At 31.2% G+C, this 25,969-nt stretch overlaps 1 protein-coding gene and 1 non-coding gene across 2 annotated transcripts in view; one reads left to right on the forward strand and one right to left on the reverse strand.

Annotated features, from left to right (window-relative positions):
- LOC118190237 (uncharacterized) overlaps positions 1-25,969 on the forward strand; it is a 138,604-nt gene that overhangs the window by 97,027 nt on the left and 15,608 nt on the right. The window lies entirely within an intron of this gene.
- On the reverse strand, positions 5,595-5,667 carry TRNAS-CGA (transfer RNA serine (anticodon CGA)). Its single transcript has one exon. It is a non-coding gene; the product is annotated as a tRNA-Ser (tRNA).

Genomic DNA, 25,969 nt, shown 5'->3' on the forward strand with positions numbered 1-25,969 from the left:
ATACATTTTTTCTTGGTTTACGATAATAAATAGACCTTTTTTTGTTGCAGTCATTTAAGTAAATCCATCCTTCATCAACTGTAACAATGTTCTTTCATTTATCTCCTGCTAAATAGTTTCAGGGCTCTACAAATTATTCTGCATTAACCTGCATGCCTTGCCAAAATCTGGTAAACATGATGTTTTTCATGATGTTTCTTGCCAAAATCTGGTAAACATCAGGTAAACATGACTTTTTTAAGCTGTAAATCTTGGTTTATTATTTTATTTATTGTTGTTAATATGTATGTATCTAAAGGCTCTCGAATTGATTTTTACGTCGGCTTTTTTCTTGTTAACAAAGATTTAACTTTAAATACATTGGATACAATACTTAGCTTTTTCTGTTATTCATTTGGATTTTTCTCTCTGCGTAAGAAGGCGAAAAAAAGATTTGCTTTAGAGCGTTTGAGAAGAAAATTAATCTAGATCTAATACTGCATTTCATGGGGCTAAGAAATGGTTGGATATTAGACCAAAGATGTTGAGACAAATGCTGTTGTATTTCAATACCCACCCCCCATAAAATGCTGTTGTTGAGATGTTTTGTTTTCGTAAATTCTCGGCAACAGTTGCCATTCTACTTTTACAAAAACAGGCAAGCAGAAAAGGAAATAGTTACTACAACAACTGTCAGAAAATGTTTGTTTACAATAAAATCACAAGGGAAGGAATGTTAAACAAACCACAAAAAGGAGGATTATAAAACATCTGCTTCTTACTTAAAAGCAATCTGACATTTTCAGCGCACAACAACTTTTTAAGACAGTTTCGATCTCTTCCTTCTTTTGCTTTTGCTTCCCGTGGTTATTAGTTGAAAATGGCGTTAAATGAGCTTCCCATTTTATAACTTTTTTTTTAAACTTATCTACGCAAGGAGAAACAAAACAAAATATTTTCTAGCAAAAAGATCTACATTAACAGTAGGCAGCTCAAATCTGTTATTGTTGTTACTTGCTGGTATAAGATATGGGTTTTTAAATTCATTTTTTCAACCTATTTCATTTTACAGAATATCATCTTTCCTGAGTATTAAGATTTACATGCAAGATATTAATCTTGCCTAATATGTAATTCATATTTTTGTGGTTTTATTCTACATTGTGATGACTGCAAAAATTAAAAAAGTGTGCAAAATCAAGGTAATCTATAATAAAACCTAGGCAATTTTTGTCGCTTAATTCTTTCTGTCTGAAACTTTAAATCAAGTGCAATTTCGACAAACACTTTGGAGTTATAAAATTTGCTCTAAAATTAAAATAAAAATACATTGAGAACTGATTAAAGGGGAAAAACACGCCTTGATGAAACTGAAGAGGGGGGGGATATTCTGATGCGGACACCACATGACTTCCTTGTACGACGTACCAAATTATACACATTTTTGCTGTACTTCAAATAAACTTATTTCCTCAAATTTCATTAAAGATATATTTCTAATTCAATCAATTCAGTTTTCACTTCGAGGCAAGGCAAAAAATACCTAAAAAATCAAAGCATTTTCGTTAAAAATTGTAAAATACAGAAAAACATAAAACACAAAAGGCAGTTAAAAAAACAATTTTTACAATTAAAATTAGAGTTTGTACGCGAAAACAAGCAATTTGGCCAGCGCGCAGGAAGACAGCTTTTACGGTGCACAAAATGAAAGCTTATTTTTGGTCCTACTCGGCAAAAAAACATTGAAGTCGGTGCACAAACTGATTTAATTCCCTATTCTACTAAGAGTTTCAAAGTAAACAAATGGTGGCCTTGTTAGGCTGAGTACCACTTAAACAACTCTTAAATTGTCGATAATTCTATAATTATTGCATGCAAGATTAACTAAAGGTATAAAAACCTTAACCGGAACATAAGGACAACATAATTCAATCACTTTAAAAAAAATCGCAATTTACCAACATATAAGTATAAAAAAATGAGGTAACCGAGCCGGGTAACAGAGTATATAATATACACGTTTGGTGCGGCCGATTGCAACCAAAAAGGGAGACGCGCAACTACTTATTATAGCAGTCCCATTTGAACCAACTACTAACTACTATTATAGCAATCCCACGGCAAAATTTTGACGTTCTAAGGCTACTCGTTTTTGAGTTATGCTATGTACATATATACGTACGTACAGACGTCACGAAAAAAAAATCTCTTGTGCATCCATTTTAAATCCATTTTACAATCCGTTTTGAAAAAGAGTCCATAAGTACAGAGGAACCGTAAAAACAACTTTCAAATGAATTCGAGAGTCGTCAAAATGGATATTTTCGTTGAAATATGATACCCGAAATTTTTCGCGATTCCATACAAGGAAGTGAAATGTGAAATAAGAAAAATTTTAAAGAAGTTGACTTCTCTACGAAACTGTGCAGTAAAGTTTTTAGGGTTTTAAATAATACGATTATTTAACTGTATCTGATTTTCGAACATTATTTTATTATTAAAACTTGCTTTGTTATTTTATTGCAAAACTGACAAATTAAGGAATTTAAAACTTATTCTAGACAATATTGCAATGTATGCAGTGAAGAGATCAATTTAGATATATCATTGTACGTTTGCGATATAAAATAAATGAAGAAACATTCGCTAAAATAAAATGTGAAATAGGTCAAAGAACAACATACGTGATGAGAGTTTTCTCCAAAAATGCTTATACGAAGTGCATAACTTTTATCAAATATTGAAATAAATAAACATGAAGGAAATATAAAATAATATTAATAGATAATTTTGAGATAACTGAAAATAGTAACGCATATGTAAAAATAAATTTGCAACAGGTATTGTGTGTTGATTTACTATGTCGCTTTATCATGAAAACTCGAATATGCGTTTCGCTTCATATATTTTAAATTGATCTCCAATCACGGCTTACCTGTAGAGCATTCAAAAGTAATGAAAGTTTTCTAAAAATGCACATGTGAAAAATCTCTGCAACGTAAACTACAGAAGCTGAATATTTTCAAATAAAAAGTGAGATTTTTTTTAATTAATTAACTTTTGAGCGTAATTGCTTTTGATTAAATAGCAGCCAAATACAGAATGGGTATTTATTGTTGGAAAGTATGTGATACATAATTAAGGATTATAATTCGCAGTTCCCTTTCACACGGAACGGAGGGCCGGACGAAAAATATATTTAATTCCTTTCGGCAGATATTTTCAGCAATTTTACCCCCTTCGCTACTTGTGAGTCAAATAATTATAGTAAAAGTAAGAATAAATAATATAATAAAAGTAAGAATTTTAAGTTAAATTATTGCTGTTTAAAGGTCTGCATGACTTCACGAAAAATTTTCAGTTTAGAAATTTAGAAAATAAATGCCATTCGAATAGAGAAAAGTTAAAATCTCCCAGCGCTTTTAGGTATTAGGAAAAGGATATGGGATTGAATGATATATTGTTGATGTCAGGAACAAAGTTCGAAAAGACATTAATAATCATCCCAAATAATAGATATGATAATATGATAATCCCAAATAATATGATATAAATAAGATATGATAATCCCAAATAATAGAATAAATAGGAACAAAAAATATAGCAAAAACAACGTTCCTTCCAATGTATATTTTTGTACCCATTCTTATAGATATATATAAATGGTAAGCCAAAGATTTTGAAAAGTGTAATGCGGGCCCAAGAGGCGTACTTTTGATGAATCTTGAAAGGATGGTGGTCATTGTCATACATTCGAATTATTTTTAACAAGAGTAACTAGCTATTGTTTTTAAATCTCATCAGATGAAAAAAGTATACATGGGTATTGAGAGTTGGGAGAATTTTGAGGAATATTAAGCTTTTGTTATATAAAATACCTGATTCTAAGATTGTAATATGAAAAGGTTTAAGAAATTATATAATTTAATAAGCCATAAATGACAAGAAATGTGAACTTGCGATAAAATTGAGTTAATTATTACTCAACAAAAATTATTTATTAAATTATTATAGTTTCCAAGAGGGATTATTTGGAAGGGAAAAAAGGAGAGAAAGAGATTACCAACTTATTGAACATTCCCCAAGTAAGTAATTTTTGACTATTGAGCACTTTTGGCAAAAACAAGTACTGGCAAACTGGCAAAAACAAGCACTTTTGCATGAAAGCTTGATACGTCCTCTTCGGCAAGCGTCGTATATAATCTGGGGTTCAATTTTGTATAAGGTTCAGCAGAATTTTTAGATATCGCGTAGCATACAACATAAACAAAGCCAGTTGTATTTATTGTATATTGGTTTTTAGAATTTTTGTTTCTATTAGTAAGATATCAGAACTTCTGTTATATAGATCCCAAAGGTATACAGAAAAGTAAATAATGCATACACTTGCAAGGACTAAGATAAGGTCAAGCATGTAAATCATACACTAATTAAACGTTTGCGGTTCAGTGAATATTTTTTATTACAAATTTCTCAGACGAAATTTCGGCTGAATTTTAGAGACATCGCTTTTTAACAAACAAAAGTTGATAAGAAAAGGAATATTCATGAAATTTTAAAATGCAAGCATAATTGTTACATCCAAGATGTCATTGGAAACTGAGATAGTTCAGAAAAGGAGGGCTTTCTAGGTTAATTGTAAATGAAAGCGTGTGTTAACACCTAATCTCAAAACGAGTTACGAGTTGCTAGGAATCATTTTCATTTAGCATATAACCTATAATGCAGATAACTTGACAAAAATGTAATATCTAAAAAAGAATTGTAGCAGAAGATTAAGATAAAATACTATTTATTAAACAAAGGCTTATTTAATTTTCTTTGAAATAACCCATTTAAAATTCTAGAGTTGAAAGCTAGTTAGAGAAATTAAATTCTAGGTTTGTTAAAAATTATTAAACTTAATGTTCTTAAATTTCGTACTTCAAATTATTAGTCCGAAAGTGCTGTTAGTCTCGAAACATGGTTGTTCTACTTTTCGTTCGAGTTTATAGCCATTCGAAAAATCGTAAGATATTATTATTTCATATTTAATTTGTCTGTTATTAATTATCAAACTAAACTATTTAAAAGCAATAGATGCGGTTCTTAAGAATATTGCTTTCTTACTTCCTGATCAGATTGATTTAAATAAAAATGCCTTTAATTCGTGATATATCGAAAATTAAAAACATTAAATATTTTTGTAGAACCAACCATATTACATATTTTTTCTCTTTGTAAATGTACAGAAGATGTATAAGGTTCCCGCGTTAGTTTAAATTCATATTCATCTAGTATCGTATACAATTATTTCGCTATTTCACCTAGACCAGCTCTATCTATAACCTATACTGGTAAACCATATTAAACTCTAAAAGAGTCTTTTCTGGACGATCGTAAAATCTGAACAATTTCGAGATTTTTATTATTACTTTTATTTTTTAATTCTAATTTATAAGAAAATATTTCTAAATTAAGTTAAAATTATTAAGTTCTAGAACTTCACAATCTGAAATTTTCTCTCCTAACTATTGATAAGAAACTTCAAATCTTTTGAATGTGTAAAAGCTGCAGTAGTAAAGGTTGTAGAGACATTAGGTTATTTTGAATCAGAAGAGATGAAAAAAGAGCATCGCCCTCGCTGGGACTCGAACCAAGGACCTCTCGAATTCGCGTCGAGCGTGCTGACCACTACACTACGAAGGCATGCTAAGAAGGCGGAAGAAATACCTTATAAACTTACCTTATATTTATGTAATATTATTTTCATTTAGCTTAATTTATCGGTAAATATTCGTTTTTATTTAGAAAGTAAGTATTTTGAAGACGTCTCTGTGTTTTGGTTTTTCATAAAGACGCAGAAACTGTAGTTCATGTTCGTGAAAATTAATTTTCGTCTTGAGATTCAAACGTGAGCATTAGCATTCACTGATCTATTTTGGACTTAGATCATGTTTATGACAGCACGCAGTGCTCGGTATCTCGGCTACTCATAGCTTTTTCGTTACAATTTTCAAAGAAATTTCCAAACGGAATCTACTATCTAGAGCAGTATTTTACAATTTGATCCGTTCGTTCATTGAAGCTGATAAGTGATAATGAATTTTCAGAATTAACTTCCTTTTACTTTTCAGCGACAATAAACGAAAATAGATTTCTATCCTTGATCCCAAATGTGATTACTTTAGTTTTTTAAGTCAAAAAGTATCACACAATTCAACCTTGCCTTAACTATTAGAAAATTCCATGAGACTTGTTTATCAACTTTTACGGCGCCATGAAGCCCTGACAAACTTCTAGATAAAATAGATAATGATAAACCCTACTGACCCACTTAACATGCTTTATCACTTGTAACAAACCGATTTTACAAGATAATTCTTAGCCTGAGAAGCAATACCTATCGATAAGGTGGCTCAGATAAGAATTCCTCTTATCCCCCTTCAGTCCATAGCATTTTATTGAAATATACATAATAACAAACCGTTATCATTTCTATGCAGTTAGACAGTGTTTTAAAAAGATCTAAAGCCTTCTTTTCTGGAGTCTTTTGTCTTACTGGATTTTTCCATACGTCGGCATGTTATAAGTCAAACTTGCAAATCCCCCCCCTTTTTTTAGCCCAAAGGAGAATTTGCCCTGAATTTCATTTTGGCATTTTGCGTCGAGAACTTTAAAAGACTGTATCACTTTTCAAATCGTTACCACCATATATTATCTCCCTGTCTAATATTTAAAGAAATTAAATAATGAAGAATCTGCATAAATGTATATATGTTTCTCGCATTGTGATAAAATAACTATATCTAGAGCCATCAAAATTTGAATAACATAATCTTCCATAGAATATGGGCATGTGGAAACCCTAATTTGAATCTGAAATTTGTTTTATTATCAACATCATATTTTGTAACACTTAAATGAATTTTTGATTAAAAAAACTCAAAGATTTCAAAGCGAGTAATGGCAACACTGTACAAAAAAAAAAAAAAAAAAAAAAAAAAAATCTCCAGCGCCGTGAGACTCTGTATCGGAAATTCTAAAGGTATGTTCATTTTAAAATTAATTTGCGATATTGCTGTTGAACTGAATTTTTGAATTTTATAGTTTGAGTACGTAGAACATGATATTTTAATAAATAAAGGTAACACATAAAACGTTACAAAAACGACCCTTTGGACGTTCGGCCGGCACTGTAGAGTTATTAGGTGTTTTTTTTTTTTTTTTTTTTTTTTTTTTTTTTTTTTTTTTTTTTTAATATACCTAATGATTCGAAAAATGAGCAACGCCTTCGCCGGGAATCGAACCACGTACCTCTGGAATACGCGTCCAGCGTGCAGACCACTACATTCCGGAGGCACACTAAGAAGGCGGGAGAAATACCTTATAATCTTTCAGATTTTGAGTCCAAAGGGATTTGAATCCCGAAGGACTATTAGTTTCGTTTTGGCATTTTGCGTCGGACGGATAAATGTCGGTTCACTTTTCAAACTGTTGCCATAAAATGTTAGAGTCCTGCATTATATTTGAAGAAATTAAATAATGAAAATCTGCGTAAATGTATGTATATTTCTCACATTGTCATAAAATAACGGTACATAGAGTCATCGAATTTTGAATAACGTAATCCTCCAACGAATATGAGCATGTGGAAGACCAAATTTGAAATTTGAAATTTGTTTTATGATCGATTTCCTATTTTTTAAAACTTTGACGAATTTTTGATTAACAAACTCAAGGATTTCAAAGCGAGCAATGGCAACGTTGTGCAGAAAAAACATTTTTATCTCCAGCGCGTGAGTCTCTGTATCGGAAATTCTAAAGATATGCTCGTTTTAAAACTATTTTGCGATATTGCTGTTGCACTGGATCTTATGGTTTAAGTGCGAGGAACATGATATTTAATAAAGAAAGGTAACACACAAAATTAAACAAAAATTGTTAAAAAACGCCCCTTTGGACGTAATTTAAAATCTGAAACATTTCAGATTTTTTTTTTTTTTTTTTTTTTTTTTTTTTAAGAGTTAGTGTGGAAGGCCATTACCAGTTGATCCATGGTACATCGCTGGTGCCCCCGATACTTTTACCTGTACCTGTTCCTGTTATAAGTCAAACGTTATTATTATCAACGGGTTGAGTACAAGCTTCAAAGGAAATTTTCAAAATAATGTTTCATACCTTTTAAAAGTAATTAATTCTATTTCAAAGTTCTATATGTTTACCTTGCCTAGGATTTTGAATCAAGGATAACAAGAAACGGAGATTTCCCTAAAAATCAAGACATCCTTTTCTTGATACTTCACCCTTTCGTACTTTGTTTGCCTCGATTAAAATCCAACAAGGAACAGGGGGCGGTGTTCAGTTCATCTAGGCTCGAGCTATAAAACCGCTATTAAGTGTAAAAACTCGACTCTAATAGGTTGTTTTATACTTTTTTATTTCTTTAAAAAAAAATCGGTTTAAATGAGATAAAATTAAAGCCCAATCTCGATTAAATCTTTTATGATATTTAAAAGTGGCATTTAAAACAATTAACAGCGAGAAAATATAAGATCACGGGCGCTGTTAACGCAAACTCTTTTAGAAATGACTATTACAATAAATTGTCAAAACTTCGGTCCGAAGTATATGATTTTGTGCTTTTGTGGACTTTCATTGGCCTGTATAAATTTTGTCAGAGCTGCCGATAATATAAAGTTGATAATATTTATATAAATATACGTCAAGGAAAATATTGTGGATATTGATTGAAACGGTCAGTTTCATACGATTCAAAATCATAAGACTAGAAATATTGCTACATTTCTGTGTACAGTATTACTTTTCAGAATGCTGGAAAATTTATTTCAAAATTCTTCTTGCGCTTACAGCAGTACCTAACCTGAAAACGTAATGGAAACTTCGAAATTCGGGCGAAATTTTCAGCATTAAATATAATTATTTTCTAAAATTTTGAAACCTACCAATACTGAACGGTTGCATAAATTTTAATAAATCTAAAAAATAATGAAAATAAGAGAGAGATGTTTATCATTCCAAGGAATAGTGCTTGTTACAAAATAACTTTTCTATGTTATTTAAGGTTGTAGAGACTTTAGGATTTTTTTGGAAGCAGGAAAGATGAAAAATACGCAACGCCTTCGCGGGGAATCGAGCCGCGGACCTCTAAAATACGCACCCAGGGTGTAGATCACCATACCACGAAGGCACGCCCCTTTTAAAGTGCGACTGGGGTTTTTAGGGAACCCAATCACCAAATCCTGGGTGAGGAGAATCATCATCCAACACCCTTTTAGTTCGAGCGCCACTGTAGAGACATTAGGAATTTTTTCGAAGTCATAGAGATGAAAAATATGCAACGCCTTCGGCCGGAATCGAACCGCGGACCTCTGGAATACGCGTCTAGCGTGCAGAACACCACACTACGAAGGCACGCCAAGAAGGCGGGAGAAGTACCTTATAAAGTAAACATTAAAGAAAGTAGAATTTGTTTTTTAGATTTTTCAAAACTGTTCTGTTATTTATTACATCTTCAGCAATAATTTAATAATCCTGAATATTAGTGCGAGGTTCGGTGATATTAAATCCGGTCTTTCGGAATCTGTTATTTGTAAACCCCTGTAAGGAAGCCAAAACTCTTCCTCTGCTAAAAAAGTAAGTGTTTAAATGCTTGAAAACGTATTTCGAAACTCTTCTTGTCCAAATTAATTGCATTATCCAAATTGATAAATTCTGTTTACAACGTCGATTCCTGCTTATTGGAAACTTCAAGATTAAGTTGAAATCTTATGCATTAAGTAAATTATTATTGCCTGACATTTCAAAGCCTACCGATAATGAATAGTTGGATAAATCTTTGATAACTTACAGAAATAATGAAAGGGAAAGGAAACAAATAAGACTTGAGCCATCTCCAATAAATAGTGCCTGCCATAAACCGAGTTTCCTCCAAGTTTTATAAAGAACACTTATTTTTTTTTAACTTCCAAAATTGCTCTCTTACGTTTATTACGTCTTCAACCATAATTTAATGAAATTAGTGCGAAGTGACAGTGGTATCAAATTATTTCTGTTAGAACGATGACTTGTTATTTGTGAATTCCTGCAATGGACACGAAATCTTCTGTAAAAAGGCACCATTTTAAGAAAAAAACTCGACTTAAATGGTAAAGGACTTCTTATCTTAGGACAGCATGAAATACGTTTGCTGTTGCACTGTCATACTGACAATTTAATCTAAAAATTTCTACCAAAAATATTTGCCTAACAAGGAGAAATGCTGCAATGTTGGTCTCGGTTACGTAACGGCCACTCAGCAAACACCAACCCAAAACCAGAGCATTCACTTTTTTCTTGCTTTGTTTATTGATTTACCTGCTGGCCGTGTGGAATATTTGCTCTCACGCGGCCTTAGAATAGATAAAGCCCTCGCCAAGAGCTCCGTCCAGTCTAAAGAAGCCTCCCCCGACCTATCTGGCAATCGGTAAATACACATTTCCGGGTTTAAATGTCGGTGTTGTAGGAGAAGAAAAACTGATAATGGTGCTTGTTTGCTTACCCAGTCCTTTATCTTTCTGCCCTTTCTCGTGGATGGCCCTAAATGGTAGTTTAGCAAAACTCGGGGAAAAAAGTTGTTTCCTTTTTTTCAATGTTATGTTATGTTGCTTAAGTTCTTTTTACGGAAAAAAAAAAAAAAAAAAAAAATATGCTGTAGAATTTTTAGAGGTCGATTTCGTCTTTTGTGATTCTTAATGGTAATGCTTGCAGAATATCTTAAACTGACCGATTTCGGTAGCATCAACGCCAACTTTTAAAATGAAATGGCCGCATTTTCAACCTACAGTAAAAGAAACTTGAGCTTAACGTTAATAAGCCTAATGATTTTTTTCATTAAGTGAAGAATATCATGTACATCAGTGTTCTCAAACTGGCGACCCGCGAAAACATTTCTCTCAGATTAACTAGCCTTATTATGACATTATTTGTTATGGCAAGAATTTGAAGAAAGGTTTAAGATTCCAATAATTTTGAACCGATTTTTACGTTATTTTCATTAGCATTAAAAATTAACGTGAGTAACGCCCCAGAAAATCTTCAAATGGAGCTAAGTAATTTACACTGGGTATAAATCTTATTCAATGATTTGAAGATACAGATTTGATTAAACTTTTTTCGTTCTCTTCAAATCATAAATGCCCTAAGTTACAAATTTTTGCAATAAGAATAATCGCTTTGTGAGAATACATTAATATGTATGTAAACAATTTTATCTCGCAGCGGAAAATTAATAAGCTAAAAAAAATAAGTGAAATAAAAATAAAAATAGAATAGAAAAGCAAATAAAATGTCTGAAAGCTGTTCAGATTTTATATTATGCCCAAAGGGACCTTATTTTTAACGTTTTGTATATTATCTTTATTTATTAAATATCATGTTCTTCGCACTTAAACCACATAAAATTCAATTCAACAACAATATCAAACATTGCTCGCTTTGAAATCTTCGAGTGTGTTAATCGAAAATTCATTTAAAATTTTACAAAATAGGAAATAGATAATAGAACAAATTCGAAATTCTAAATTCGGGCGTCCAGGTTTCCAGAGTCGAGTGTAGGATTACGTTATTCAAAATTTGATGGCTCTAGTACCGTTGTTTTTTTCAAATGCTAGAAACATGCATACATTCATTCAGATTCTTCAACATTTAATTTTTTAAATATAACACAAGGCGTAATATTTGGTGGCAACAATTTGAAAAGTGAAACGGATATTTATAGTGATTTGACGCAAAATGCCGTTTGGAATATAATAGCCCCTCTAGGCTAACGCCCATTTGGGCTAAAAGTAATTGCAGCTAAATACTATTTTCTTAAAAAAAAAAAAACACACCTGGAAATGAAAAACATAACGCAAAAGAATAAAATGGTACGAGATGGATATTCGTTTCAAAATGTTAATTTTAGACGTTGAACGTATTTTTCTTGATTTAATCCAATTTTAAAAACGTAGATAAACGTTTTAGCGTGATAATGTTCTCGCGTGAACTCTATTTTTCCTTCTGCTTTATTCTACCCTAAAGTACTTGCAAATGGCCGATAAAAAATCGTCTGTTATGCTAAAACAGTTTATATTTTGAAATCTTTTTTAGCCGTTAATTTGTTTCCTGGCGCTTATCGTATTGCGCGTATCTCAAACATGTCAGAGTGACCTTTATATGCTGTAAATAAAAACTTCTTTGATTGAAAATCTTTTATATGTAATGTTATTGTTATGTAGATGTATAACAGAAGAACTGGTCAGTTGAAGATGAAATATAAAAAAATTAAATCCGTTAGCGCTAGATTTTGGTTCTGAAAGTCCAATTATTCGGAAATTTTACTATATACATATGTATATTTAATGTTTTAAATTAAAAATAAAAAGAGGAGCCAGTTTATAAAATCTGTAGCATTAGAGCAACAAAAGTTTTGAAATAAAAATTTATATATTCGTTTTGTATGATAGCAAAAATTGATAAATCTAAAATGCGCTAAGTAACGGATTTATATAAACTACGAATTTTAAACTGATTAATAATGAAAATAATTAGAAAAAAACCTCCACTGAAACATTACCATATGGTGCAGCAAAAATGAATTGTTTACAAATTCGAAAAGAAGTTCAATATAAACAGCTATAAGTTAAAGAGTTCGCTCAAGTTCAACGAATGGAATAAGTTGTAATGTTTAATTCCAAAATAATTAATTTTTTTTTAAATTCAGGTATCTAGAAAGTTGTAGTGCACTGTGTAAAAATTTTTTGAAAGAGTTAAAAATTGTGAAGAGTGTATAAATTCGAAGACGCTAAATAATTATGAGGAAGTTGTGAGTGTTTTTGAGCCGTATACTTTTCTAAGCTTTTTAATATCTTATAACTGTAAAATAACGCTGAGTAATTAGAAAAATAAATGATATACTATGTAGCATATGTAGTAGTAGTATAAATAATATATGTTAAACAATAACCGTGCTGTCTACTGAATTTTATTTCAGACTTACTTATTCCATATTATTATTTGTTTTCTTATGTAGAAAATTCTGAAGTGTTTTAATGCATTTAATTAGAACTGGAAAAATCTGAAATTCTACTTGCAACATAAAATAATATTTATATTAATTTATTAATATTTTTTCTTTTACTTTAAACTCTGCTTGTTTAAATTGATCCAAAGAAATGAATTTTCTTATTAGAACACTTTTTTTTGCTCACATAATGGAAAACATCGCCTTTCAAATATATTTTATGAATGAAATAAAATTATGTCTATGGCAGGTAAGTGATACAAATATAAACTGAATAAGTTGGGAAATTACAAAATAAAATTGAAGTTAATAAGATGCTACTTTTGGTCTTCATTTTCAGTTACTGCTTTTCGTCTTCTAGTAATTATTTCTGCCTCTTTATCTTCGATTAATACAAAAATTTTTATTTGGTTCTATGAGAATCTACGTACAGTTTATGAGGGTTTCTGCACCGAGCAAGATTTTGTAAGACCTTGTTGCTCGTTCTAACCGGTTTTATAGTATACTTTGGGAAAATTTTTGCTGCATATGTTTAACTGAATAATTAATTTCACTTTTTGTTTTATGAGATAAAATATCAGTCAAAAATAATATCGATTAAATTTTAACGATTTTTTATTTGTCATCTTTTCGTCTACCATCTCGATGGCGCCCTTTAGACTAGGAGAAAATACCTTAAGAGATTACATTTTCTAAATTGAGTTTTTTTATTCCCCCCAATTAAGTCGAGAAGACGCTTTCATATTTTCTTCAACAAAAGCTTAATTTCTCTTTTATGGATTGAAAAAAAAAAAGAAAAGAAAAGAACAAGAGCATGTTAATCGCTCGCTCTACTTGAGACCGATTCAGACTTAAACCATTTAGTAGATAAATAATGGGTAAAGTAATTCCTCCTTTTCTGCTGTCTCTTCTCTCTTCTTATGCCCAGAAACCGGAATCTTGTAATTTTTTTCGAGGGGGATGGGAGAGGCTTCTCAGTATCTTCGCGGTGTAATGAATTTCATATTCACGCTACATTAATATAGTGCTCTTAATGGTGGCAAATAATTAAAGTTGTTCAACTTTTTTTTTTTTTTTTATATATACCTTCAGGCTCAACTATCTAACATAGTCATAAATTTTACACATCTGACCAAGGGGAAAATGTTTCGGGTATGGAGAAATCCGAAATGAAGCTTAGACTGTAAACGAAGTGGCGCAAGTTGAGTTTATCAGCATGAACCTGCTTCGTTGTTATGCGAAAGTTGGTTCAAGAACATTATAAAGTTGCTAATATAAAGTTGCTAAGTTTAATAAAAGTAAGGAATATGCTTTAATAAAAGTAAGAAAATAGGAATGTTTAATAGGAATGAATAATATAGACAGTTGTCTCAAACTGGCGGTCCCTGAAGCAATTTTAAATGGCCCCAAAATACATTTCAATTATGTATTTCTTGCAAAAATTTCAAGGTTTTAATTATTTCAAGCCCGAGCTGATATTATTTTCATTACCGTTAAAAACGAACATTTATAACACACCGGAAAATCGATAAATTGAGATGATTGATTTACAATGTGATGGAAATTTTATAGATTTAGTTAAATTTATTCATGCTTGCCAAAAATTAAGTGCGCTCAGTTACGAAATTTTGCACTAAGAACACTCCCTTTGTTTGGGAAAACATGAATATATGTGAGCAGCCATTTTACACAGTTTGAAAATGAAAAATAAAGAATCCGATTGAGTAATGAATGAGTAATTTCTATTAATTTTTATAAAGTGCATGGGCATAGTTCAAATAAATTTTGTATTTACATACATTTACTAATACTTTATTTATTTACATAAAATTTTTTTAATAATTTTCACACAAATAAATGCATTTTAATTTATGGGTACAGGAAAAATTTAATAGAATTTAATAAATATTTTAATAAAGAGACTAAGTCGTGATTACTTATTCTCAAGTTTTTTTCTACTTGGAGAGTTTTCATAATGTGTTCATTTTTACTCGTATATATAATTATATTATTTTAAACTAAAGCAAGTACGTAAATTAAATTAGTATATATTAAAAGATTAAAATATTAATTATTATATATCAAAATCTTTATTATAATAATAATTAAAATATAAATTATTATATATTAAAATATTAAAGTAAGTAAACTATTAAATTAAAGCAAATTAATTAAAGGCATTAAAATTATTTGAAATAAATTTTAGTCTCAAGTAATAATGTAATTACCTGTCGTACATATTGAAAGTACACAGTTTAACCAGTAAAAAAGTCTTGCAGATACAAAACTAAACTTCAGATAGAAACTAAATATAAATTTGAATTTTTTTTTTCATTATTATTATTATTAGCACAAAGGGGTGTTAACCTAGAAGGGCTATTAGCTTCAAAGTGGCATTTTTCGTTGAATCACTTAAATCTTATCACTTTAATCTTTTATCACTTTTCAAATTGTTGCCATCAAATATCATCGTCCTGTATTATATTTAAAGAAATTAACTAAAGAATCTTCATCAATGCATGTGTTTCTCGCATTGTGAAAAAACAATGCTACCGAGAGCCATTAAATTTTGAATAACTTAGTTCCACTCGAACATGGCACCCGGAAGACCGAATTTGAATTTGTTTCATATTTTGAAAAACTTTAATGAATTTTTGATTAAAAAAAAAGCTCAACAATTTCAAAGCCAGCAGTGGCAACGCTGTGGTGAATAAAATATTTTTATTTACAGCGCGCGAAACTGTATATCGGATATTCTAGAGATATCCTGTTTTTAAATATTTTAGCCTAAAATGGCATCAGCCCAATTGCTTTCGAAACAGGCATCACTTTTAGCAATAGGCTTGTGTATCGTAATTACTTTTACGTGAAAATTGATGTGCTACATATTAGCCGAAGTTACAGTAAGCCAATTTCCATATTACTTACATTCATTTAAATTTGCTGAATATCTTTAAAAAAGTATGCACGATATTATCTTTTTGAATTTTTTAATATTTGGTTTATCATTTGAATAATGAAAAGAATTAAAAGCAATTAAATTAATTAAAAGCAAGATTAATTGATTGGGCCTAGAAAGAAGTGGGCGATTTAGATAACTATAGTTTCAGATATGTCTGGAATCCAAGATAACTGGAGTTGTACTCAAATACTAATGCACGCTAATCAGTAAACAGCTAGTATGTCTTCACTGGAAAATATATATATAATATAAACGTTTTATGTAATTTCTAATTATCAGCAAGTGCTCCATAAAAGTTTATTAGCTAATGCAAAATAATGAAAGTTATATAATAATGTATAACAATAAAAATATCTCGTCTTGGGCAAATATCTTCTGCTTCACAAGTTACTGTCATGCAGAAGTGTCTTAAATCCGTTTCCCATGGCGAAAAAATTTATAATAAACAGCAATAATAACACTAAAGTAATCAAAACATTCTTAGCACGGAGCAATTACTTTCCACTTTATTAATCACAAGTAAGTTTTATTTATTCATGCCTCCTGTCCCCTCACTACGGTAAAACAAATTGGCAATAAAATGAAATAAAAATAGAAAATTCAAAACACAAATTATTTTTATTTTAACGCTTAGCAACTCACTTCATACTATCCACGGATTAATTGATTTTACCCCCCTCGTTCTGGACGTTATTAAAAAAAATGGCAAAATTTCTTCGGTAATTAAAAAACTACGTCGGCGTACGTGGGAAACGCATTTGGCGCAGCACACGTGGCCGAATCGTTGTACGTATCACGAACTCACTTTCTGGAGTCACGAACGGGGCCAAAGGTCAGCGGCCCCGGCCCATCCGAGAAACGTGCCGCCGCCCCACCTTCTGCCCCAGCAATGGCTTTTTTAGCGAAAGGGTTCCGTGGGAAAAAAATCTCGCTAGTAATAAATAGTGAACGCGGGGAGAAGTTTTTGTTAGCTTCCGTATTACCCGTGCGGTTGAAGGTTAAATTTTCATTCGAAGAGCATCATTTGTTTCTTTTTAAACGATGTTTTGATTAGAAACGACCGTTTCTTGTTTTATTTTTTGTTCCGTCGAGAAGTAAATGGCACGAGATTTCGAAGACATTCGTTACAGGTGAGAATCTTTTTAATTGTTCCACGAATTATTTCTCTCGGTCGTCTTTTGTCGCTTTCTGATTTTTATTTTAGTATTCATTTAGTCTATAGTCTGATGTGTAAATGGTTTATGTTCAGTGTATAGACTTGAATGGTATATTTGACTTTTGAACTATACAAATTGTTTGAAGTACGCGGCTGCACCAACAACGAGAATTCCTCTCCACTTTATCCATTTATACGGATTTTAAATTTTACTAACGTTTATTTTATTTTAAAACTTTGCTATCCTCTCTTATTTTCCATGTCCTGCTAGAATAAGCGCGAGTAGGAATTGTTTATGCTAATAGAGTTGTAAATTGTATAGGTATTCAAGAAGTGGCTTCTAGTCAAGAGAAGGGAAGATCTTTCCTGCTGCCCTGCCACGCGTGTGCTTTTCAGTCAGTTTCATGTCTGCCTTTAGAGCCAGAACACAATTCCTGCTGATATATGAAACGTATTATAGAATTTACGTTTCGCTCACTACATATGTAGTGCCAAAAGGCGAATCTTTGCGTTAATAGTCTCTGTACAAAATTTAAGTTTAATTCTTATTTAGTTATTTGAATATTTCTTATGTTCTACGTTCTAGACCAAAAGTGTTGGTCTCTGTATCCCGAAGTGCAGAAGCGCCTTACGCTGTGAGAAATAAAGGGTAAAATTAACTCTTCTTATTTGCATTGTCCCGTTCACGCACACACGAACATAGCTTGAGAAAGTTCCCTGTTCCCATTCAGGATTACTAGATGTTTCCAAAGGTAGTTAGAAGGAATAGCCTGATACATTGTCCTGATACATTGGAAACTATTTTGGAGATCTACGATACTTCGATGAACTTGCAAACACACACTAAAACAGTGGTTTCAAAATCAAATTGCATGCGGGTCGAATGCCCGATCTAAAAGAAATCGACGGAGGCAGAATTGTACTTTTTTTTAACAAATTGAAAATTTTTTATTCACTAAGTAAAACCTATTTTAAGTAAATTTCAATTTCGCTTGTTAAATATTTATCAAAGCGTAACAAACGTAATAATAATATCGCAAAGGGAAAAAAATTAAATTTGTATTTATTTTCTACTTGAAATTTAAAAGCTTGATATCCGAGAGACATTATTATTGGTTACACTTTGTTGTTAAAATAATATACGTATATTGATAGCTAATTATTAAATTTTCATACTCACATTTTTTAAATAGTTCTAACGTCTTTATTTAATCATTAAACAACTTACTTTCATTTCAGCGTAAAATTTTTGAAAATATATATATATATAAGAAGATTTTCCAAGTGGAACGAAACTTGAAAATAATAGCAACTTATTCGATATTATTTAATTATTAAATTTTTATTCGACGCTTTAATAAAAATACATACATTTGTATGTTAATAATTACAATCTTCTTCATTTCTTACACTTGATGGCGTTTCGTTTCTGATAAAGTTCGTACCCTCGGAGAGAAAGTACCTTCATCACGGGTTACAGATGCTTATCGGTCAAAGCCCAAAGCGGCAATTTGTCCAGAAGGGCTATTAATTTCGTTTTGGCATTTTGCGTTGTTTCACTCTAAACGAGGTTTCACTTTTCAAATTGCAGCGACCAAATATTAGACCCATGCATTATATTTAAAGAAATTAAGTAATGAAGAATCTGTATGAATGTAGGTATGTGTCTCGCGATGTGAAAAAATAACGGTACCTCGAGACATCAAATTTTGAAAGCCCGAATTTGGAATTTGTTTTATTATTTATTTCGCATGTTGTGAAATTTTAACCAGTTTTTGATTAATAAGCTCAGCGATTTCAAAGCGAGCAATGGCAGCACTGTACGAGGGGGAGGATATCTCCAGCACAGACGCATCGGAAATTCTAAAGATATGTTCTTTTTAAATTATTTTGTGATATTGATGTTGAATTGAATTTTATGATTTAAGTGCGAAGAACATGATATTTAATAAATACAAGTAACACGCAAAACATCAAAAACCGCCCCTTTAGGCGTAATATAAAATCTGAAAGCTTTCAGAATTTAAAAAAAAAAATAATAAAAAAAAAATAAATCTTATTCATTTTCGACTGTGAAAACTGCTGTGCACGTGGAAAAGTATATCCATAAACGAAGCGATTATTTGTAATTAAAAAATTTGTAAATGAATTATTTACAGATGTAGGTCACATTGTAAATTAATTAGCTCCACTTATAGATTTTCTGGTGTGTGTTATTCATATGCTCGTTTTTAATTGTATTGAAAATAATGTAACTACGAACTTCAAATAACTAAAATACTGAATTTTTGCAACAAGGTATTTACAGCAAATACGGCAGCATGAAACAATTTCAGGGAACGCCAGTTTGAGACTGCTGACCTAGAAGTATTCAAAAGATCAAAGATATAGTATTAGATGTGTCAGAAATATTTAAATTATTTGTATATATATACAGTTAATCTTATAGTTTATGTCATCATTTTTTATATTTTATGTCATAAATATGCACAAATGTATTACAAAACGTTAAAATTTTTTGACGCTTAATGTTAATTACACGCGTAACATTTACAATGTGTTATGTCATATAAGGTAGTAATAATGTCAGTCTTTCAATGTGAAACATGCTATTGAAAACTTTTAAATTAGGCAAAAGTGTAACCTTAGATTGGAGTAGACATTGAATAAAACTCTGTCGATTTGGAAGTGATCAGTTTATGTCTCTATTCTTCAGGAACAAATTCCCCCCCCTTCTCTTAAGAACACAAACCGCTTTCGTTATCAATAAAATGTTACTTAAAACATTTAAAATCTCAAAAATCTACTCGGGTTTTCAATAGTAAGATGAATCTTTGCTTCTGAAAAAAAAAAAAAAAAAAAAAAAAAGGGATCTCCATCTTATTGTCTTCGAAATCGATAAAATTTTATCTAAATTCGGCGTGGATTTTCGACTGTGCAAGGACTGTGCACCACTGACCACTACTGTGCAAACAATCAACTGTTTTTCAAAACAAGTTTATGCAGTGTGAACATGCAATTCATATTCAAAACCTTGAAAGTAATACAGTTCATTTTCAAAATCAGAAGTTAGTCTGTATTCTAAAATCATAGCATTTATGAGTTTCATTCATGCTCAGCAGGAGATCAAGTAAAATATAGCGGTCGCCACTACCAGGGTAGGGCTGTACATATTTTTTAACAAAATCAGACAGTACATACAGTAGCAGTATTTCGAAAACAAAGACAACTTGCATTCATATGCTACATATAATTCAGAGTTATAAGTTGGTACTTAGTATGATAAAACACTATAAACTATCAGTATTATGCCTATATTATTAGAGCGTGTAGTATAGATTATCAGTACTCGCCGGACTTTCAAATAATAGTCTATGGGTTTAGTACTCTGTGACTGTATATTAAACCATGGGTCCATTGATGTAAAGTTTTGCATCAACGGACCCATGGTTTAATGCTTTCTGCTATATTAATTCTTCTAAATTTGATATATTTGCTGATTATGAGACACTTTTGCGCAATGACTCTTTATTTTCCGTGAATTATTTGATTTTGTTTTATTATACAACTGATTTCTATTTTTCTATCTGAAATGTCGAACTAATAAATCTGTAATAGATAGGTAGCCAGATCAATTGGCCTTTGGGAAATGACTTTCAGCGGTTCGCTTATGATTAATGATGTCATTGGCAAACAGCTGCTTCTGTATTAATGATTCTCATGTCATTATATTTATTAGGAGCTCGTCAAGTCTGTGTTTAACACAGGCGACAAATTCATTAACCAAATGGAAATTGCCAGTGTAAATATCAAGTATCATAATCTTAATATTCTTTTAATAGCTCAGAATTTATGATACGGTGTTCGTATCCAGTTTCTGACTAATTACTGATCGAATTATCAATTATGGAACGAAGTAAAATTATGACAAATTGATACCCTTGAAGCCAAATGGGGAATATAATTCTAAATATTCGGAAAGCTTTTATTCTGTCTTTCTTTCGCTAATCATCTTGGAGGAGCTGACTGTAAATTTAATAATGAAAATGTTGTGAAGAAAATGCTGCGTAACGATGTTTCCAAGACACGCTGTTGTCACGGTTCGAACAAAATGGTGCATCTGTAAATTATATTTATTTTCCTTACCATTAATGTGAAAATATTATATAGACAAAATTTAAATATACTATTCTGATTAATTTACTGTAAAATTTTGGTGTGTTTCCGAAGATATGATTAACTAATGACACTAATTACACGCATTTGAAGTTTTTAGTGCTATTTTTTGTAGTTTAAAAGTCTTGGAAAGATGCAAAAGCGAATTATGGGCTAAGTAACGATTCCGACATACAAAATTCTAAAATCTATAACCTGAAGAAGGAGACAATTTTATGTATACGAAAGAAAGAGTGTCAGACCGCAAATTAAAACATGCATAACAAGAGAAACGATTTTTGATATAAATGATATCTAAATCGCAAAGATCGATTAAAATTTATAAGTTCAGTGGCAATTTTCAAGTTCTTTGCGGAAAAAAAAAAAAAAAAAAAAAAAAAAAAAAAACTTGAGCGAAGGATAAAAATTCCTGAAACCGCAGAAACAAAGACTTGATGCTTAAAACAAAAAGCATTTATAATTGCTTTACAGTTTTATACTAATTTATCAAAATATAATGTGTTTATTTGCAAAAGAAGTAAATTAGACGTTTAAACATTAGTAGGGTTATTTTGATCTTATAACACTAACGAACGTCAGGCGAATTATCGCTACATCTGAGAACGACGAACTCTTGAGAAGGTTAAGAAAACCATTTTATTTAAACAGAACTTGGAACTTAAATGCATGCTCTTATAGTAAACACTAACCACAACACGTAGTGATGCAAATAAATAGAACAGTCGAAATTAAAACATTTTACAGTAGTCAAAGACTGCACAATTAAATACTATACTAGAAACTGACTCAGTAGTTTTACCGGCGCATCAGAATCAGAGTCGGTAGCGAGAGATCGCAAAGCCGAATAATCTGTTAGAATAAGCAGTAAGAAACTAACCACGTACCGCATACGAGATACCGGAAACACTCTCTTATCTCAAATCCAAAAACCTCAGCTTAAATACACACAACTAATTTGCATTCTGATGAGGAATACAGAAAACAGTCATTATAGTAAAGACTGAAGTTAAATAATTGGTTAATCAACGTCAGATTCCCTACTCATTGTATGTTTAAAGAAATTTTCAAAAGTATTTTAATCTGTTACGCGAAAAACTACTAAAACACCACTTACAATTTTTGAATGGAGAAATCTAGCATTCTACAAGTAGCTTAAGGTTCCCAAATAACATAGATGAGATCTGTATATTACGAATCTGTACTACGAGATCTGTATATTTTTTTAGATAGAAAAGCGCAAATATGTAGGCAAAAAATATTTATTTTTTCAGTTAAATACAAATGAGTACTAAAATATTATGTGAAGATATTTTTTGCATGTTCAGTCATGCATAATAACCCAATTCAGCATTTTCTCACAATAGCAAATAATCAATTCAAAATTGTATATTTTTTGGCCACTTTATTTTGTACTAGAGGCAAGTTTTTTTTTTTTTTTTTTTTTTTTTTTTTTTTTGTAACAGGCAAAAAAAGAAACAACTAAAGCAGTGACACAGGGTACATTATTTGGTTGCAAATATATAACATAAGCATAAAATCATTCACATATATTCATAATATGCATATATAGTTGCGCCAAAATGATAATCCTGCATGTAGAAAAGTAATAATAAAGAAAAAGTTAAGGCATATTAGAAATGAACCGTTTTAATTATAAAGTACTACAAAAATGCTAATAAATACGCATATTTTTGAATTTATTAAAAGCCCTTTAATTATACCCATCATGTAAAATATGAAACAAAAATTGATTAGTAACAGAAAATGGTATTTTGAGATATTATGAATAACTGTTTTACTCTGAAACATTTTCTTCGTTTTAACTGTTTTACTGAAACATTTTCTTTATTTTTCAGTTTAATTCGCAACACGTTTTTTTCATATAGTTAATTAATCTTAACAATAATTCTGATACTGAAATATCAATATGTTCCCAAGCAACAAAGCATTTACGCGATATCATATAATAAGTAATAAAAGGGATTGAAAATGTAAACGAAATAAAGTTTATATATATATATCTTAAGTATGGTACATAAACTGAAGAAACACATGTGAATAAACTTCTGTGTCCTAATAATAGCTTTTTTTATTTCCTGCGTTTCATATAAAAGATATCTAAACAAGCAAAACTTTAAACTGCTTTCAGTGTAATTATTGATAAATAAGGTGAAAGCTGAGATAATAAATCTGGTGTATAAAATGGGGAAACAATAAATGAAGCAAAAAAAAAAAAAAGTGTAAGCGAATCTGTATTTTATCATAACAGCTTTTTACTTCCTAAGATTCGCATAAATTTAATCTAAACGTCAAATAAATGTTTCGAACAAACCTGCAGTTTGGAATCGGGGAGATTTTTTTTGCAATTAAAACATTGTAACTAGTTCTTTCTTTATTGAATTGCAAAATCTAGTTTCTTCGCGTTTAAAGAGGTTTTTATAGCATATTTTTAAATTTTCCGCATACTTTTTCTTCAGGATGTGTGTGCGTATAAAGTGAATTTATGTAAGATTACTCTCTAGAAAAGCTTTTGCGGATTACAGGGCGATGACGTAATGACAGCCCCCACAGAGTTCCACAATTTTCTGACATAAAAGCTTATAACTTCCTGTCTTTTCTTACTTGTAAACTGAAATATGTTGTTGCGTTCACACAGTTAACATCAAAACTATTTTCATTATCAAGATGTAAACACTTCCGTCTACATTTCTTTTTGAACCACAAGTTCTTTCTTTCGGTTCACCCAAGATGATACAGTAGATGTCCAGGGTCCTCCAGCCATGGTTCAGCCAAGTATACTAAAAAATAAAGATAAAGATTGCCTCGTGTCTCATGCCCCGATATACTTTGTGTCCTGACGACCCCGAGTGCATCATACTTCCATCTTTTTCAACCCACACATTTTGCCCTTACGAACCCACATTACCCACCCAACCTCAGTAATCGCGACACAGGAACCCCCTGCTCCAGAAAAGACTGTTGGAAGGAATGGTGAACAAGCAATGAAAATCAAGTATTTCACGGGCGCCCCTTCTTTTCCGTTTTCTATTTCAGAAGTGCACGTGAAAAATGGCCTTAGAGTCAACAGCCTGTCATCTGTGAATGGATCACGGGTTTTAAAAAGTTAGAGGTCATCGTGCAAAATGGGGCCGTTGGGGACCACCCAAAATGGGCCCGCGATTTTAGAAGCTGGGGGTCAACTTTTTCTCAAGGAAGACCACTACTTTATACCTTTCATTTTTCTTTTACCCGTTGCAAGAGCTGTCAACTGGTTTGTCGCTAATCCTTAACCTCTGTTGCGTAGTTTGTCCGAGTACCAACTACTGTTGAAAGCTTTCTTGTAAAATAATGTCGTTATTGTTACGGTTTATGTCCTGAACTTGAAGATGGTGTCATTGCTTCCTGCAATAAAGGCTATCGGCCTCTATGCTGTTTTTCAGTACCTTGTAATACATGACAGTTAGTTTCCAGAATAGCTTGAACAAAATCATATGGCTTTCAACAAATCATATGCTGCCCTTAGATGTTATCAATGAGAAAAGAAACAAAATGTGAGAGGCTTTTATATGATATAAATTCCTAAATAAAAAGAACATTTGCTGGCAAATTTAACTGAAATATTTTATATATTTGGAAAGATTCTTGTAGTTATGCTCTTAGATTTTCAGAAAATAAAAAGCACAGTCTTGTTATTTTATTTTCCTATTCTGAACTGCAAATATTAAATAAAAGAAAAACACGTCAGATAATTTTTTTTTTTTTTTTTTTTTAAATTTTCAATGAAGCACCTTATTTTTTAAGTTATTCGTCTAATAAAACCACTTGAAAACTCTAATGTTAGAAACCACTTCGGTGAGAATTTCTGGATCAGCTTTGAGTTAAAAACGAAGCGTTCATCATATAATATTTACATTATATGCAGTCCGGTGTTTAAATATTTTTATGCTGTACTTGCATGAAGAATGTGAATTGTTATTATGATTCTGAAGTTTCTTATTACGTACGTATTTCTTATTACATATGTAGGTATTATAAATCTTTCCCTAGCTCAGATTTGCGGCACGCGATTTTACACATAGGCTTTATCTTAATAGTGTAATTTGCTTAACGCTATAATTTCAGTTACATGGTATGTTGCAGAACATCGGCCGCGTTGCCATAACAGGTACGCAAAGTAAGGCTTCAGGGAGACTCTGAAGCAGCAGAGAAATTCAGACCGTAATTTTTGAAATTCATTGAAGAGAAAGGTTACGTCTAACAACTTTTGAATCAGTAGACGGGCCTGTTTTATATAACGAATGAGATAATGAACCTACACCACCAAGGGTGCAAAAAGTTTCTCCAGGTTTTAAAGCCTTTAAGGATAGACTCAATTTGCTTTTTTACGGAAGTTTATCAAGCGACTTTGTGAGGTTTATCTATTTATTTTAACTAATAGTTTAAGTTGAAAAGCCTTTCCTGTTACTCTCTTTTCACCCACGCTCTTCATACCAGAATGTAAACGAAATAATGAGAGTTTATTCAGATTAAGGTAGAATGAAGCGCTATTTAAGCAAGAGTTTCTGAAGTTACTTTCAGAGCGTGTCTGCCTATTCCAGGCCACGTTGTGCTGTGATTATTAGCGACTTGCGTTAGCGGTATTGAGTATTCTATC

Source organism: Stegodyphus dumicola, chromosome 10 (genome assembly GCF_044657685.1).
Source record: "Stegodyphus dumicola isolate Sdum_Otavi_A_Nest chromosome 10, ASM4465768v1".
Classification (NCBI taxonomy): Eukaryota; Metazoa; Arthropoda; class Arachnida; order Araneae; family Eresidae; genus Stegodyphus; species Stegodyphus dumicola.